The sequence below is a fragment of the Camelus bactrianus genome, chromosome 3 (genome assembly GCF_048773025.1).
Source record: "Camelus bactrianus isolate YW-2024 breed Bactrian camel chromosome 3, ASM4877302v1, whole genome shotgun sequence".
Taxonomy (NCBI): domain Eukaryota; kingdom Metazoa; phylum Chordata; class Mammalia; order Artiodactyla; family Camelidae; genus Camelus; species Camelus bactrianus.
In genome coordinates this window covers 49,864,595-49,879,256 of record NC_133541.1, presented here as the reverse complement: position 1 = coordinate 49,879,256, position 14,662 = coordinate 49,864,595, and the positions used below count along the sequence as shown (strand labels likewise).

The following is a 14,662-nucleotide window of genomic DNA, read 5'->3' as shown; positions in this document are numbered from 1 at the left end:
AAGCAAAGTGGAAAATCAGGGTCCTGCGCCACTGCCAAGCCAGAAAAGCAGACACTGAGGAACTAGAAGGCACCAGGGCCCTGCCCTAGAGGAGCAACCCACCAGCCAGCCCTGGCAGTCCTGGGCTACAGGTTCCAGGAGCAGGACCTTTCTACTTTACAAAGCTGCCACACTCAGATCATTGCTCTCTGCCCAGTTTGACCATCTGTGTGTTCACCCAAGATGAACAAGCCAAACTGTAATCAGGCCATTCCTCTCCCAGTTCAAAGCACCAAAGGGGTGGACTGAGCCAAGTGCTCTCCTCAGCCGAACACAATTTACTCACAGGATGAGGAAAGGAAGAGGAAGAGGAAGATTTTGTTTTTAGGACTACTTTGTAAATCCCACTGGCCTTCAACTTGGTGTTTCCCTTCTTGGTGCTTTTTATTTTTTCTAACTCGATGGTTTATTAACATCAGAGCAGTAGCGTTTCACTTTCGAATCCAGGTCCACTTTTCATGAACGTAAAATTTTTACACATGCCTTAAGGATATTTGACATTTCAAAATAAATATCATCCGTGACAGAAATCAACGCAAGTCATTTTAGAATAAAGTTTTTTTAAAAAAGAATATTTTATTAAACAATGTAATGCCTACTCAGTACCTGCAAAGATGCCGTTTGACGTTGGATGGACTTACTGTACCCCCTCCTTCCTTTCTGGGCCACTTCCGTTTATGTCGGAGCTCTCTGGACTAGAACTTTTGGCTAGCTTTGGCTTAAACGCGTCAGGAATAAATTTAAAAGCGGGAAGAAAAAGAAATGGGGACGATCTGATGAAGGGAACCGGGCTTACAAGAACTTCTTGGGGGAATAATGAAAATGTGCTAAAGTTTGTACTAGGAGATAAAAGAGCTGGCGTTGAGGGGCCGCGGTCGGAGAACACAGGAAAAGCAATGGTGTTCATCCAATTCGATATAAAAAGTGGGCTCCTGAATTTAAACTTCGTGTACCACAGAGCTCAGGAGTAGCAGAACTGATTTATGGTCTCAATTACGTCCTTTAGGTTCACGACACCTCCAGGCCTCTGTATCTGCAAAACGGGGGGCAATACCGGTCTCCAGGCGCTGGGAGGGCCAGGTGATACGGAGGACAGAAGGCATGCGGGGAGCAGCGGGCCACCTTCCTTCCCAGGGCGGCCTCCCTCTGGAAAGCTGCGGAGATGGTGCCCAAGCTCTCGGGGCGGCGGGGCTCCTCCGCGGGCACAGCGCCCTCGCTCCCGAGCGTCCAGCGCGCAGGCTCCGGCAGCGGCGGAGGGCGCGGCCATGTCCAGGGCTCCCGCCCGGAGCTTGCGCTGTGCCCCGCCAGCCCCGCGCTCCGGGCGTGCCCGGCTCTTCGGCGGGTCAGTGTCCTCGGTCCCGCTGTCCTGCCCCCCTGCGGCCATCGCAGGGAGGGCAGCGCTGCCGCTCCCCCGCCCCGGGCCAGCCGGGGTCGCAGCCGCTGCCACCTTGACGGTGAGCACCTGGGTCGCTCGCGGGTGCGCCGCGGTTAGGAGGGGCGGGAAAGGCTGCACTCCGAAGAGGGCAGAGGTGATTCCCTCCGAACCGAGGCCCTCTGGGATCTTCGAGAAGGTTCAGGTTACCGTCCCCCCACGCCCCCTCGGTCCAGAACAATGAAGGCAAGCGGGGGAAACCCTCTCCCAGCGCCCAGGCTGGCCGCCTTGTTGACGATAACTTGATTATCGCGGGAGGGCGGTGGTCTGCAGTGCGGAGGTAGGAGATGGGGGGAGGGGTGCAACCTGGGATTTAGGGCAACAGAAGGAACTATGACAGCCACCACCTTTGCACATCCGGGCTTAGGTGTTTATTTCATTCTAAGGCGCCCCTTTCGCTGCCTCTACTAGCCTAGAGGGAGTCACAAACGACTTCCACATCCTGGTAGTACGTGGGTGCGGGGCCTTTCCCTTAGCCAACCCAGCCAGCCAGGTTTCAGCTGCCAGAAAATGTGTTTCCCATCTAACGCTTCTTTCCCAAGGACAAAATATAATGTGTCTAAAAATGGTGAACTTCCTGTCTGGGCTTCCCTCACCCACCCCGCTTCCCCACTTAGGAATAAGACTTGAGTAACAAAAATTAGTTGGAAACCTATTTTCCTTTGTACATCCCAGATCTCTGCTGGTTCAGTGTCTCGTGTCAGGTGAAATTATTCATGAGGCTCTGAACAGAGTTGATAAGTCTTACTCCTTCCCCCTAGAAATTCCAAGTGGATTTAAATCACTCCCTGGTTGCTGCAGAGGGTCTGTGTTTTATGGGAGTTCTCTAGTGGGCTTTGAAGTATTTGCTTACCAAATCTGTTTCTCAGCTTCCAGCTCCTGAATAAATTACCCGCCCCTTCTCTCTGCTGCCACTCCCCTCCCCCGCCTCAAATGTGAACAGTGGAGATGTCCTCTGGACAATAGCTTGGAATGTGAGCTCTGGAACATATCAGTCAGTTGCCAGTCCTGGGACACCCATTTGCTACACACTTGACTGAGAGATTTTGATTGTCTAATGGACTAGGCCCTTGGACCTTATTCTGTGCACAGATTTATTCCTTGCTTGCAGGATCACTTAACCAGTGTCCTCATTTACCATCTTGAGCCAGGTTGTCTTGTCAGGAAAATGGCCATGAGAATATGCATTTAGAGAGCACATCAAAATCCTCGTGTTGAAAACATCTTGGAGCATCTTTGAGGATTGCCACTTGACAGAGGTTAGTGTTAATTGATGTCAGGCTGTTCTTTTGGGAAGACTGTAGCCTTCTATTTATTTTGGTGTTTGTATAAGGGCTAGAGAGGGTAAAGGGAAAATGGGCAGCCACGGCCCTTTGGTGAGCCAGGAGGCATTTCGCATTATCGGTCAAGCTACTTTAAAAAGCATTGTCGTCCAGCCTTCCATGTGAGTGGGATGGGGCAGGACTAAGTCATCCATTTCAATGCCTGCTCTTTCTGTCCCCTTGTCCAGCATGTCACTAAAATCACCATTTCCCTCACTCACTCCACGTGTGGAAAAGGTAATTAAAGACTCCCCGAGAGATTCAAGAGCAGCCACTTCTGGGGTTGAGATTTGTCACATTTCTACGCTTCACCTCACCAGGGGCCTCGGCTGCACCAGGATTCCTTGATTCTCCAGCGGGGCCTTTCCGGGCAAGGACAGGGACCCTGGTACCCTCTTCCTATTTAGTGTTTTACTAAAACAACATCACCATAAACAAAAAGTAAAACAAACAGGAAATCAAAATATGCAAAAACATAGACGTCTGGCGTGTTTACAAAGCACAGATTTCTTACCCTAAAATAATTAAAGCCTGGCAGACTTGGCCAATTCTGCCTCTGGCTGGGCTCACGCCTTCAGATTCCTTGTCGCCCACATCACTGCTGCTGCATTAGAAGAACGAGGTTCCCACCACTCTGCTCCTTGGTCCTCTTCTGTGGGGAAAGGGGGTTTCTGGCTTAGCTGGACTTCTGCTTTCGTGCACCTCCCTACCTGAGAGGCTGAGAAAAGCATTTTCCAGTCCAGGGTCGAGGTTCCTCCCTGTGCCCCTTGGCGGTCCCAGGATTTCCCTGAGTGCCGTGCAGGGAAGTTCAGAGCTATCACCTGTCACTGTCTGCTCTCAGGCAGCAACCCCAGGCTTCAGCCCTGGGCCCCACCCTTCCAGAAGCCTTCCTACTTTGTATTCACCCGTCCTCTCCCCCCTTTCTCCCCCAGCCAGCCAGCACCACTGAAAACCACCTCTTCTGTGTTTTGAAAGCCTGGAAGCACCCCTATCCTCCACCCTCGCAGACCTCCCACTGAGTTTCAGTTTCCTATCCAAACTCCAGATTTGAGTTCTCAGCTCATTTGAAGAACATAAGAAGAGCTCACGGCACATTCAATTCAAGTCTTTCCTTCCTGGCTGGGCTTGCCAGTGGTCCCCAATTCAGGGGAGGTGTGGTCTTGTCAAGTTCCAAGTCTGGCAGGGGCAATCCTCAGACTTGTCAGAGGTTAGAGTGCCTGCAAAGTCGCAGTCATCTCTGCAGGACACCATGTCACCGATTAGTCCCCTCAGATTCAGCAAGAACTGACCCTGCTTTGGCATGTGCTGTACTTTGAAGTCACAACTACCATAAACAGGTTCACACACGCACACACACACACAGACACACACACACACACACAAGGGGAACTAAATTGAAGTCCCTGATTGGCAGTTTCTGAATATTCTGGCCATGCTAATTTAATTTGTTCAGCAATTGTTTTAGCTTTCTGCCAGCATTTGCTACCAGGTAACCAAGAGCAGTTATCAAAGGTTGGAGAAAAACCTAGAGAAGTTAAAAAATTTTAAATTGACAGAGCTCTCCCCATATAGTAAGCGGAATAATAGCCTCCCCAAAATGTCCACATCCTAAGCCCCAGAACCCGTGTGACTCTTACCTTACATAGCAAACGGGACTTTGCAGATGCGATAGAGTTAAAGATCTTGCGATGGAGACATTGTCCTGAGTTGTCTGGATGGGCCCACTGGAATCACAACGGTAATCATAAGTGAAAGAGGCAGGCTGAAGAGTCAGAGTCAGAGTCGGAGGGAGATTTGAAGATGCTAAAGTGCTGGCTTTGAAGATGGAGGAAGAGGCCAAGAGCCACAGAATGCCGGAAGCCTCTAGAAGATGGAAAAGACAAGGGAACAGATCCTCCACTAGAGCCTCCAGAAGGAGCAGCCCTGCCCACATCTGAATTTTAGTCCAGTGAACCCCATTTCAGACTTCTGACTTCTAGAACTGTAAGATTATAAATTTGCATTATTTCAAGCCACTAAGTTTGTGGTAATTTGTTACAGCAGCATCAGTACTCTCCATTTACTTAGTTGTGTGTGTGACTTGAGAAAAGAATACCTTCTTTTGGATTTAACGGGAACACTCTGGTACAACATGAAGAATGAAACAGCATCCCCATTCACTTTTTTTTTTCTCCAGTTGTTTCCGTTTGTGATTTATTCACTGCTGACACCAAGCCAAGGCCTGTGCTAGTCACTGATAGACCAGCAAGAACCTTTCGCAGTGAGTACTGTTACGCACTTATTACAGAGAAGGAAACTGAGGCTCAGCATAGGACAGTGACAGCCCCAAGGCCGCACATCAGTGGCCGATAGGTGGAGAGCCTACAGGGATACACACGCTGCTTCAGCTAATTCCTTGCTATTTCCTCCAACCCATCTTTATGCCCCTTCTTGAAGCGGAGTTTACAAGCCACTGTTTTTCAACTGCATCCTGTTCCAGCTACAGGAATACTCTCATACAGTCAGAGAAATGCCTTTTTCTGCCATGGTGGGTGGCAGGCCACAGTCCAAACTGCTGCTTGCAAAGCAAATAAGGTTGAGGTTGAGCCTTTGGCTAGTGGGAAGTCTTAATGTGACACTGGGTGTTAGGTTCTGTTAATGCACTCGTCTGGGTGTCAGTTTATAGGATAATGTGTGCATTTCATAGCACAGGAGCGGGCAATTCAGGGCTTCTCTATCCTGGCAGGACCTCCGCCCTGTCCCAGCTACTCATAGCCCCACACCCTTGGGAGGAGTAAGGATGGCACCTGGCTGTCGTACCCTTTGCCCAGAATCAGTGATTCTCCATCCTGGCTGCTAGTTCAAACCACGTCAGAAACTAGAAAAACCTGTTAACATTGGGCCCCACCCCAGCCAAGTAAACCACGTTCAGTATGGCCAGGCCTGGGCTTCAACGTGCAGGTCAGAGTCTCCCCGGTGATTCTGGTGTGCAGTCAGGGGCACTGCAGGCCCTCTAACCAGACAGGTTATATCCTTTACCTGAGCTGTGTGGACGCCTCCTGCCGCCACGGTGAGTGCTTGTCTGGGCATGTCAGCTCTGCCAAGTCAGTAAGCACCGGGGCTTCAGAGCACTCCTGTGCCCCTCTCAGAAGAGCAGGTGGAATCTCATTCACAGGACCCTGCATGGCTGAGAAAGCAGAAGGTGACCCTTAGGGTGACCAGCCATCCCACTTTGCCCAGGACTTTAGAGGAGAGGGGTGTTCCTGATATGTGAGATGTTAAGTGCTAAAACCAGGAAAGTCCCTGGCCTTTGAACAAAGAACTAGGAGTCTGAAATCCACGGGAGTAAACTCTTCCTGCTTGGGTGGGAGCAGTCTGACATCAGAGGGGTGTGTCTGTGCTTGTGTGTGAGGGAGCGAGGGAGAGGGTATGTGTACATACGTTAAGTGTGTGCGTGCCTGCGTGTGTGTAAGAGCTTGTGAGAACGTGAGAGTTGTGCATTTGTGTACGGGAGTGTGTGCATCGTGTGAGGACGGGCATGAGGGCATGTGTGCATGAATGTGGGTGGGTGTGTTTGTGTGAGAGTGTAGGCTTTTTGGGGACAGCAGACCTCACCAGCCCAGAATCGCCCCACTGCAGTGGCATCTAACATATCCAAGCTTGTGCCAACCGAGCTGGCCCTGAGTACTACCAGAGAGCAGCCCTGAGTGGTTCAGTGAGCCCAGGGGTAGACATTGTACATTTATTTCGCTCTATGACAGTATAATTAGCTTTCCCTCCTGTGAGGAATGAAGGGGCAGCATGCTTTCTGACAGCTGTGGGAGCTGCCTTCCTGCCTGGATAAATCTAGCATCCACCGATATGGTTACACCTGTTTAAACAAGGAACAAAATAGGTATTTATTTGAAGTTCAAGAGGCCATATGAGCCATGGCCTAAACATAGGCCTGGATATAATTATAAAGATACTTAATTCCTTGTTCTGAAAGAATTTTGCAGCCCGCTGTTCCCTCAGAGGCTTGGGCAGTTTCCTTAAACACGTGTACTTCCCAGAATGAGGCCAGGCGGGGGCAGGAATTCCTTGTGGAGGCTGGGGTACAAGGCTGGGGGGCACAGAGGAGCGATGACCCCCAGACCTGGCCGATCCTTGCTCAGAAGCACCAGGAGGAGGCTTGATAAAGATGCAGGATTCCTGCTTCTCCCCGTAGACCAGGCTTGCTTGCGTCTTGGAATGGAGGGCAAGAATCTGCATTTTTATTTTTTATCTTTATTTTTATTGAGTTATAGTTAGTTTACAATGTTGTGTCAATTTCCAGTGTAGAGCACAATTTTTCAGTTATACATGAACATACATATATTCATTGTCACATTCTTTTTCACTGTGAGCTACCACAAGATCTTGTATATATTTCCCTGTGCTATACAGTAAAAAAGAAAGAAAGAAAGAGACAAATGAACATAAATACAAAACAGAAACAGACTCCTAGACATAGAATACAAACTTGTGGTTGCCAGGGGGGAGGAGGGTGGGAAGGGACAGACTGGGAGTTCAAAACTTGTAGATACTGACAGGCATATGTGGAATCTGCATTTTTAAAGCTCCTCAGGTGATTCTGCTGGCTACCCAAGTTTGGGAACCCCTGAGCTACAGCTTGGGGGTAGGGGACTCCTTCCTGCCAGGCATTTCTGGAACTAGGTCAGGGAGGCTAATAATTGCTGTTTCCTGAGGACCCTGCCACACAGACCCCCATCATTACTCCCAGTTTGCGGACGAGATGACTGAGTTCTTTTGTTCATTTCTGTGCTGATACCCAAGCACCTCAAGGCAGGAGTTCACCAAGTTTTTTAGGTCACAGGCCCTTTTAAGACTCTGTTAAAGCTATAAACCCTCTCAGTGAAAAACAGCACATACACAGATTTTGCACAGTTTTGCAGGGTTCGTGGAGCCCCTTGAAGCCTGCCCAAGGCCCTCTGTTTAAGAATGCCCATCCTACAGAATATTCCCTAAGACGAGTCTGCAAACAAGCAAGGTAAGCTGGACCCTCAGCAGCCTGAGGAAGGGTTTATGGGGCACTTACTATGGGGTGGACAGTGTTTCAGGGCACGTTGAGGGGAGCTGTAGATACAAGAAGTGAGGGTGGGATGCAGCCCCTGCTTCCAGTTTAGCTGGAAAGACAAGACTGCACAGGAAGAAAGACAATATGAAGTTCAAGGTGGTTTATGCCAAGCCCAGACGAGGGCTGGCACCATACGCCACAGCTCAGTTAGCTGAACCATCAACCATCGTGAGCTGTAGGAGTGCCAAGAGGTGGGAGGTGAGGCCCAGCCTGGCAGGAGCCTGGCCTGAGCTCGGCAGGAAGGAGAGAGTTCTGGGCAGGGAGGCTTGGTGGGTATTTAGGGGAGGAGGGGAGAAGGCTAGGGCAGAGACAAGGAAAGTCAGGCCATTAAAGGGGAAAAAAAAAAGAGATTCTGTATGCTAAGAAATGAATCCCAACCCCACCTGCCCCAGAAAAAGGAAGGAAGAAAGAAAAGGATACAAAAAAGAAATGCTTAAGAGAGTGATAACCTTTGTGGTCATTTTATAATATGCTTACATCGAACAATTAAATATTTTAACATAAAACATAATGCTAGATAATTATGCTTTACAATTATAGAAACAATTATGATTACAATTACAAAAATTACAGAATTTATTTTAAAAAATACATTAATTTACAGTTCTCCACATGGTGTGGTCCAGTAACAGGACCCAAGATAAAGTTGCATAGGAACATGTCAGTTTGTTGGAGACTGTGCATGACCTCCTTTGCAGATTACCTCAGAAGTCTAAACTTGAGGCTCATAAATGAAAATGGAGTTTAAGCCAAATGGTTCTCCTGCCTACCCTCCCTACCCTCCACCCAGGGATAGACCCTGTCACGGTGTGGCTGAAGGTCCTTGCAGAGGGTAAGTGAGGGAAATGGAGGTGTGGGTTTGGAGGGGATTGGAGGCCATGGACCCCCACTGAATTTCCTCCTCGGTCCTGTAGGGGGAGCTGCTGCAGCTTTGAGGGAAGTCCCCGGAGTCCCAGTAAGGCAAAGGGCAGAGGACTTGGTGTGCAAGAAACTGGAGGCTGGCAGACTGGCCAAGAAACAATTACAGAGGGGCAGATGCAAGAAGGAGAGGCTGGACGAGGGCCAGGGAAGGGCAGATTCCAAGAAGGAAGGATTATGCAGCCCGAGGGACCGGGGGAGAGAGATAGAAAGAGGAGCTCTGGTTTTGCAGGACGGTGACTGAGCAATGGTGGCTCCACAGACAGAATCAGAATTCCTGGGGTCTGAAGGGTGAAGACCACAAGCTCAGTGTTGGTTCATCCTCTGGCAGGAGGCAGGGAGACTTTCCCCATAAGGCATCTCAACTGCGTTTCTTTCCATTAAGAGTGTCCTGATAGTTCCTTAACAGACAAACACTGCAGGCAGGGTCCTCTGCTCTCCTGGCACTGTTACCTGAAGGGTGTTCAGATTCAGGGGAGCACTCCTTTTGCCAGCTGTGTGCTCTGCCCATAACATGGCACCATAATGTGAGATGTGGGTTCTTTAAACAGAAAAGTGATTTCAGCAACTCCAGGGCAAGCTGCCTTGCAGATACATGCAAAATGTTTTAGTAACAACATTTGTTCAACTATGGTTAATATGAAAATTAATAATAAAAAACAAAGCCAGAAATGAAATCTTTAACGTTGGGTGGAGGCTGAAGTGGGGCAATGTACAGGCTGGGATGGACTTTACTCTGTGAGAACAGCAGGAATAAACACAGAAGTAAGCTTATGTGGAAGAAGGAAGGGTGGAGTCAGATGCCTATTTCCCCCAGGGGTCCAGGTCCCTAGGAGTTTCAGAAATGCCCATTGCCACTGTCTGGGATAGTGAACCGATTTCTTAAGCAAATAAAGTCGTTTCCTGCTTCTGAATGTAATTTCTTTGCATAACAATGAGCTTACTAAACAGACCCAGGACTTATTACAAGATCCTTTAACCCATTTTTAAAAACTGATTGAAAACATGCCATGAATCTCATTTCTCATGTTTAGACAAAGCTACATAGGACCACTTTTGAAGAATAGTAGCAACATAAAGATACATTTAGCTCTATTTTCATTTAAAAGAACCCCTTGCAGTGAGCAGGGACTTGTGACTAGTTCTGGCCAGAGAATGTGAATCATCTGCTCCCAGCAGATACCAGATAAGCAGGTGCCATGATCTTGGACTTCCCCGCCTCCAGACTGTGAGAAATACATGTTTGTTGTTTATAAGCCACCCCATTTCAGGTATTTCTATTATAGCAGACCGAACAGACTCAGCTGATGGCCATTGGCATCGTTTCCAGATTTTCATTATTATTTACGATGCTGCAGTTGGTATCTTTCACGCCTCTCTGTGCTCAGATGTGTGTGTTTCTCCAGGGAGTGTGACAAAAAACAGAATTGTTGGCAATATGCATTTTCAGTTCTGCTTGATATTGCCAAATGATTCTTGAAGAGGCTGGACCAGTTTATACTGAGGGCAGCTATTTTTCAAGCTTACATTTGATCCTCATAATTTTGCCCTGTGTCCTAACACAATGTTGCATTTCACCTCTAGAGATCTTCTAAACCAACTACTCTTATCCCAGATGGCTGTGTTTTATGACCTTTGTAAGTGTTTTTTCTGAGACATATTCATTTGTAATAAATAAATAAATACATAAAACAATTCATAAAGGTACGAAGAACAAGGTAAAAATACCTGAAATCCTACTATCCAAAGAAAACCACCATTAATTTTTTTTGAATATTCTCCCAAATGCTTCTGATGGAAATGAACGTGTGTGACATTACATGAATGGAAAATGGCTATCCTGGTTTATTGCCTGCCTCTTCTCTCCACAGTCTGTTATGAACACCTTGAGGTAATTTTCCAAATTGACAGAGCTCCTTTGATCTCCTTCCCTTTGGCCTGGGGTTGCTTTGAGGTTAAAAGATGAGAGGAAAGGAAGAGAGAAGTGAGAACTAACAATGGGGAAGGATTTAATCTACACTCCATCTGATTTTCTTGTCCCAGCCATTCTGGGAGGCAGGTGCTGCTGCCCATTGCACAGATGGGGAAATTAAGGTCTCAGCAACAGGGGGCAATGGAGTCAGCATTCCGTAAGGTTGTCGCTTACTCCACTTCATTTACTCCATCTACTCACCTGCTACCCATCTTCCGCTGGGCTCCCCCACATCCTCTGTGGATGCCAAGGGTGATGGGGATTTGAAGACCCAGAAGGTGCAAGGCCCAGGCCTCCCCACAATCTTGGTGAATCATGGTGAGAATATAAAAAATCTGCCCCCCCTGAGGTAGGCATCTGCTTTCCCTTCTCCCAGACCTGGAGAGGGGAAGGGAGGGTCAGGGAACATGAAGAGGCAGAGATTTGGTAGCTAGTAGATGCCAAGTCTGTGGCCAGTACGGAGGTGAGCTGTGAGGGCCTCTCTAGCTTCAAGAGGGCCCAGAAGACTGTGAGGACTGGGGTCAGCTGTGGCTTCCTGTAGCCCAAGGAGCAACGGGAAAGGAGGCACTGCCAGCACCCAAGGGCGTAGCCTCCTTCTCATCCCCTGCCATTGTTTACTGCCACATAAACCCAGGTTTCCTATAGCGCCCTCATTTTTTGGAGGCTAAATTTTTTAAATTGAACTATAGTTGATTTATAATATTGTGTTAGTTTCAGGTGTACAGCAACATGATTCAGGTATATATATTTTTTTCAGGTTATTTTCCATTATAGATTATTACAAGATATTGAATATAGTTCCCTGTGTCATACATTAAGTCCTTGTTGCTTATCTATTTTATGTGTAGTTGTATCTGTTAATCTCATGCTCCTAATTTGTTCACCCTGCCTTCTCTCCCCTTTGGGAACCCTAAGTTTGTTTCCTGTGTCTGTGAGTCTGTTTCTGTTTTGTATATAGATTCATTTGTATTATTTTTCAGATTCCACATATAAGTGATAACCATATAGTATTTGTCTTTCTCTGTCTGACTTAACTTCACTTAGTATGATAATCTCTAGGTCCATCCACATTGCTGCCAATGGCAATAGTTCGTTCTTTTTTAATGGCTGAGCAATATTATATATGTATCATATCTTCTTAAACCAATTGTCTATTGATGGGCATCTGGGTTGCTTCCATGTCTTGGCTATTGGAAATAGTGCTGCTATGAACATTGGGGTGATGTGTCTTTTCAAATTAGAATTTTCATCTTTTCTGGATATGTGCCTAGGAGTGGGATTGCTGGATCATATGATAACTCTATTTTTAATTTTTAAAGGAGCTGCCATACAGTTTTTCATAGTGGCTTCACCAATTTGCACTCCCACCAACAGTGTAGGTGGAGTCTAAATTTTATTTTGGAGAAACAGAGGAATGTGATATTCCTTGAATTTGATATTGTCGCCTGAAGCGCAGGGCTGATGGACAATGTGGTCATGTGGCTCGTGCAGTCACCCAGAGCCTCACGCTTAGAAGAGCCCTGCACTTGATTTAATGTTCTGCTGTCATCATCTTGAAACTCTCAATTTCTGAACAAGGAGCCCCACATTGTCATTTTTGCCCTCATGTGTGAATTATGTAGCTGGTCCTGCAAAAATGCATGCCCGCTGCATCCGCACTTAGCAGAAGTTTCCAAGTCTTATTACATCATTAGGAAAAGTCCTCACTGAAGGTTGGAGTGATTAAAGAGGTTGCCAACAGGCCAGACCCACTCTGTGCCCACGCAGTGTGCCCACCTCGCGTTTGCTCACGCGTTTATATTTCTATAAGCAATTATCATTCACCAAAGTGGTGGTTACCCACGTCTGAAAACAGAACTAAATATAAACTTAATATGTATTATTATAAAATTAAATGTGAAAACCATGGTGGCACATAGAAATGAGAGCCAAGATGGAAGTGAAGCTGCAGGGGGCTGGGACATTTCGGGGTGGATTTCAATGGAGAGGGCTTGAAAGCGCCAGAGAGGCCTGAATGGTAACACGTGTGTCCCAAGCGTCCCAGCCTGTTCCCAGTCCACCTAGTGCTGACAGTTTGGAGCATTTCTCCCGGCAGAGCTCCTCTTGTTCTGTGGCATTTCATTTGTGCAGATCTTCGGAAGTTATACATCAATGTGGGGTCTTTGTATATGTTTGGAACTGAATAATCTACTTTTGAAGCCATCAGATCCTGACATTTAGAATGTCTCGGCAATTGGTTCCCAGTTCTTGGGACTTAATGTGACTTTTTTAAGGAGCGAGGACACTTTTTTCCCAAGGTTCTGAAATTCACACTTCTCTGGCCTGAGGCTTCCAGAAGCCCCTGTAGTCTCCTGAGTGTATGTAGGTGCTGGACAGAAATGTACTCAGGAATGAGGGGTTTGGGGCGACGGATGCGACCAGGAGCTAGAAGACCGGGCGCAGTGTCCCTATGACACAGGCTCCTCCACGCCTTCGCTCCCCACCCTCCCTCACTATAGTCTACTTTCCTTGTAATTGACACAGACATGCTCCCTCTGTTTTGTGATAGGTAGCATCAATCACTCACCAAGTATGTATTCAGGCACGCATCAAAGTGCTAAGAGGAGAGAGATGTTGTCAGTGCCTTCAAGCTAGATTTTAAGCGCTTACTGTATTTCAGGCGCTGCTCTAAGTGTTTCTTGGGAGTGATTCTGTTTAACTCTCGAAACTGCCTAGTGAAGCAGGCACTCATCTCCATGTAACAGGTGAGAAAAATGAGACTGTGAGACACCAAAGGAAGCTGATGCAAGCCAGCAAGTGTTGGAGCCAGAATTCAAAACCCAACTGAGCCCACTAGTATTACCCTACACGTGCTACCCAGCAAGCAGGGAGAAAGAGGCGGCTAATTATAACAAAACCTCCTGAGCAAGGGTGCGTGCTGACACCCAGTGAGAAATTTGGGGTGTCTGGGTGCAAGTGAGGCCAGGAGGCAGCATTAGTGAGATGGTAACGCCAACCACTAGGGAGGCACTGGCACCGTTATACTCCCAGGCAGTGACCAGACAAGGATGGGGCCCCCTCTGGGGGCCAAGTCAGGCCAGGGGCACAGGTGAGCAGTCAGTGAAGAGGGACCATTCTGAGCACCGCCCAGAGCGTGTCACTCAGACTGTCTTTTGGTCCAGCCCCCACCAAGGGCACTGGGGTAGCCTCTCCAGGAGAAGGTGCTATCACCTGAAGGAAAACCTGGTTCAAAGAAATATCTGGTTCACCATAAGCTTGAGGGAACCTGAGAGAGAGCTTGTTTTGCGTTGTGCCCTAATGAGGAAATGTAAGGCAGGTGGGAAGAGTCTTTGCTCCAGGTAATAGACACAGCTGTCAGAACTAAACAGAGGACTGGTCCCATCCAATGCAAGAGAGGGAGTATCAGGGTGGACCTCAAGAAGCTGCCATTAAGGTAGGTAAAAAACAGTAGATTATGGGGAATTGCACTAGTTAATTCTAGTTCAACCCAGCCAGCAGAGTGTCGGCTGTGGCCAGGAGAAGGTAGGTTAACATAGTAGACAGGGAGCAGCCGGCATGGGGTGGGCAGACACGCTGGGTCAGGGCAGAGGACAGAAGGGGCCTGAGATATTCAAGAGAGCCGTTGAGCCCAGAGGAAGGAGCTTGCTGTGGATGAAGCACTTCCCTGAGTAGGAGCTGGAGGCCAAGCCCTGTGTTCTGAAAATATCGTTCAAATCCTGTTCTGAGCTGGCGTGACCTGGGAATGCGGGTTATGCCGACAGACAGGCGGAGATGGCCAGGCTGGCAGTGTCAGCTGTCATGGGCAACCCATGGGCTGGGTGATCAGGGGAAGCTTCTTGGTGGAGATGGACGTTGAGTGAATCCTTCAAGGATGGGTGGGAATT

At 48.0% G+C, this 14,662-nt stretch overlaps 3 long non-coding RNA genes across 3 annotated transcripts; 2 read left to right on the top strand and 1 right to left on the bottom strand.

Moving 5' to 3' along the window:
• Window positions 1-1,053: 1,053 nt before the first annotated feature.
• On the top strand, window positions 1,054-4,798 carry LOC123615110 (uncharacterized). Its single transcript, XR_012504821.1, has 3 exons — window positions 1,054-1,493; window positions 2,623-2,730; window positions 3,726-4,798. It is a non-coding gene; the product is annotated as an uncharacterized LOC123615110 (long non-coding RNA).
• Window positions 3,258-6,177, bottom strand: LOC123615109 (uncharacterized). Its single transcript, XR_006722658.2, has 3 exons — window positions 5,812-6,177; window positions 4,431-4,517; window positions 3,258-3,445 (listed from the first exon to the last, which is right to left on the bottom strand). It is a non-coding gene; the product is annotated as an uncharacterized LOC123615109 (long non-coding RNA).
• On the top strand, window positions 4,830-11,180 carry LOC123615111 (uncharacterized). Its single transcript, XR_006722660.2, has 3 exons — window positions 4,830-5,842; window positions 7,699-7,801; window positions 8,587-11,180. It is a non-coding gene; the product is annotated as an uncharacterized LOC123615111 (long non-coding RNA).
• Window positions 11,181-14,662: the final 3,482 nt, after the last annotated feature.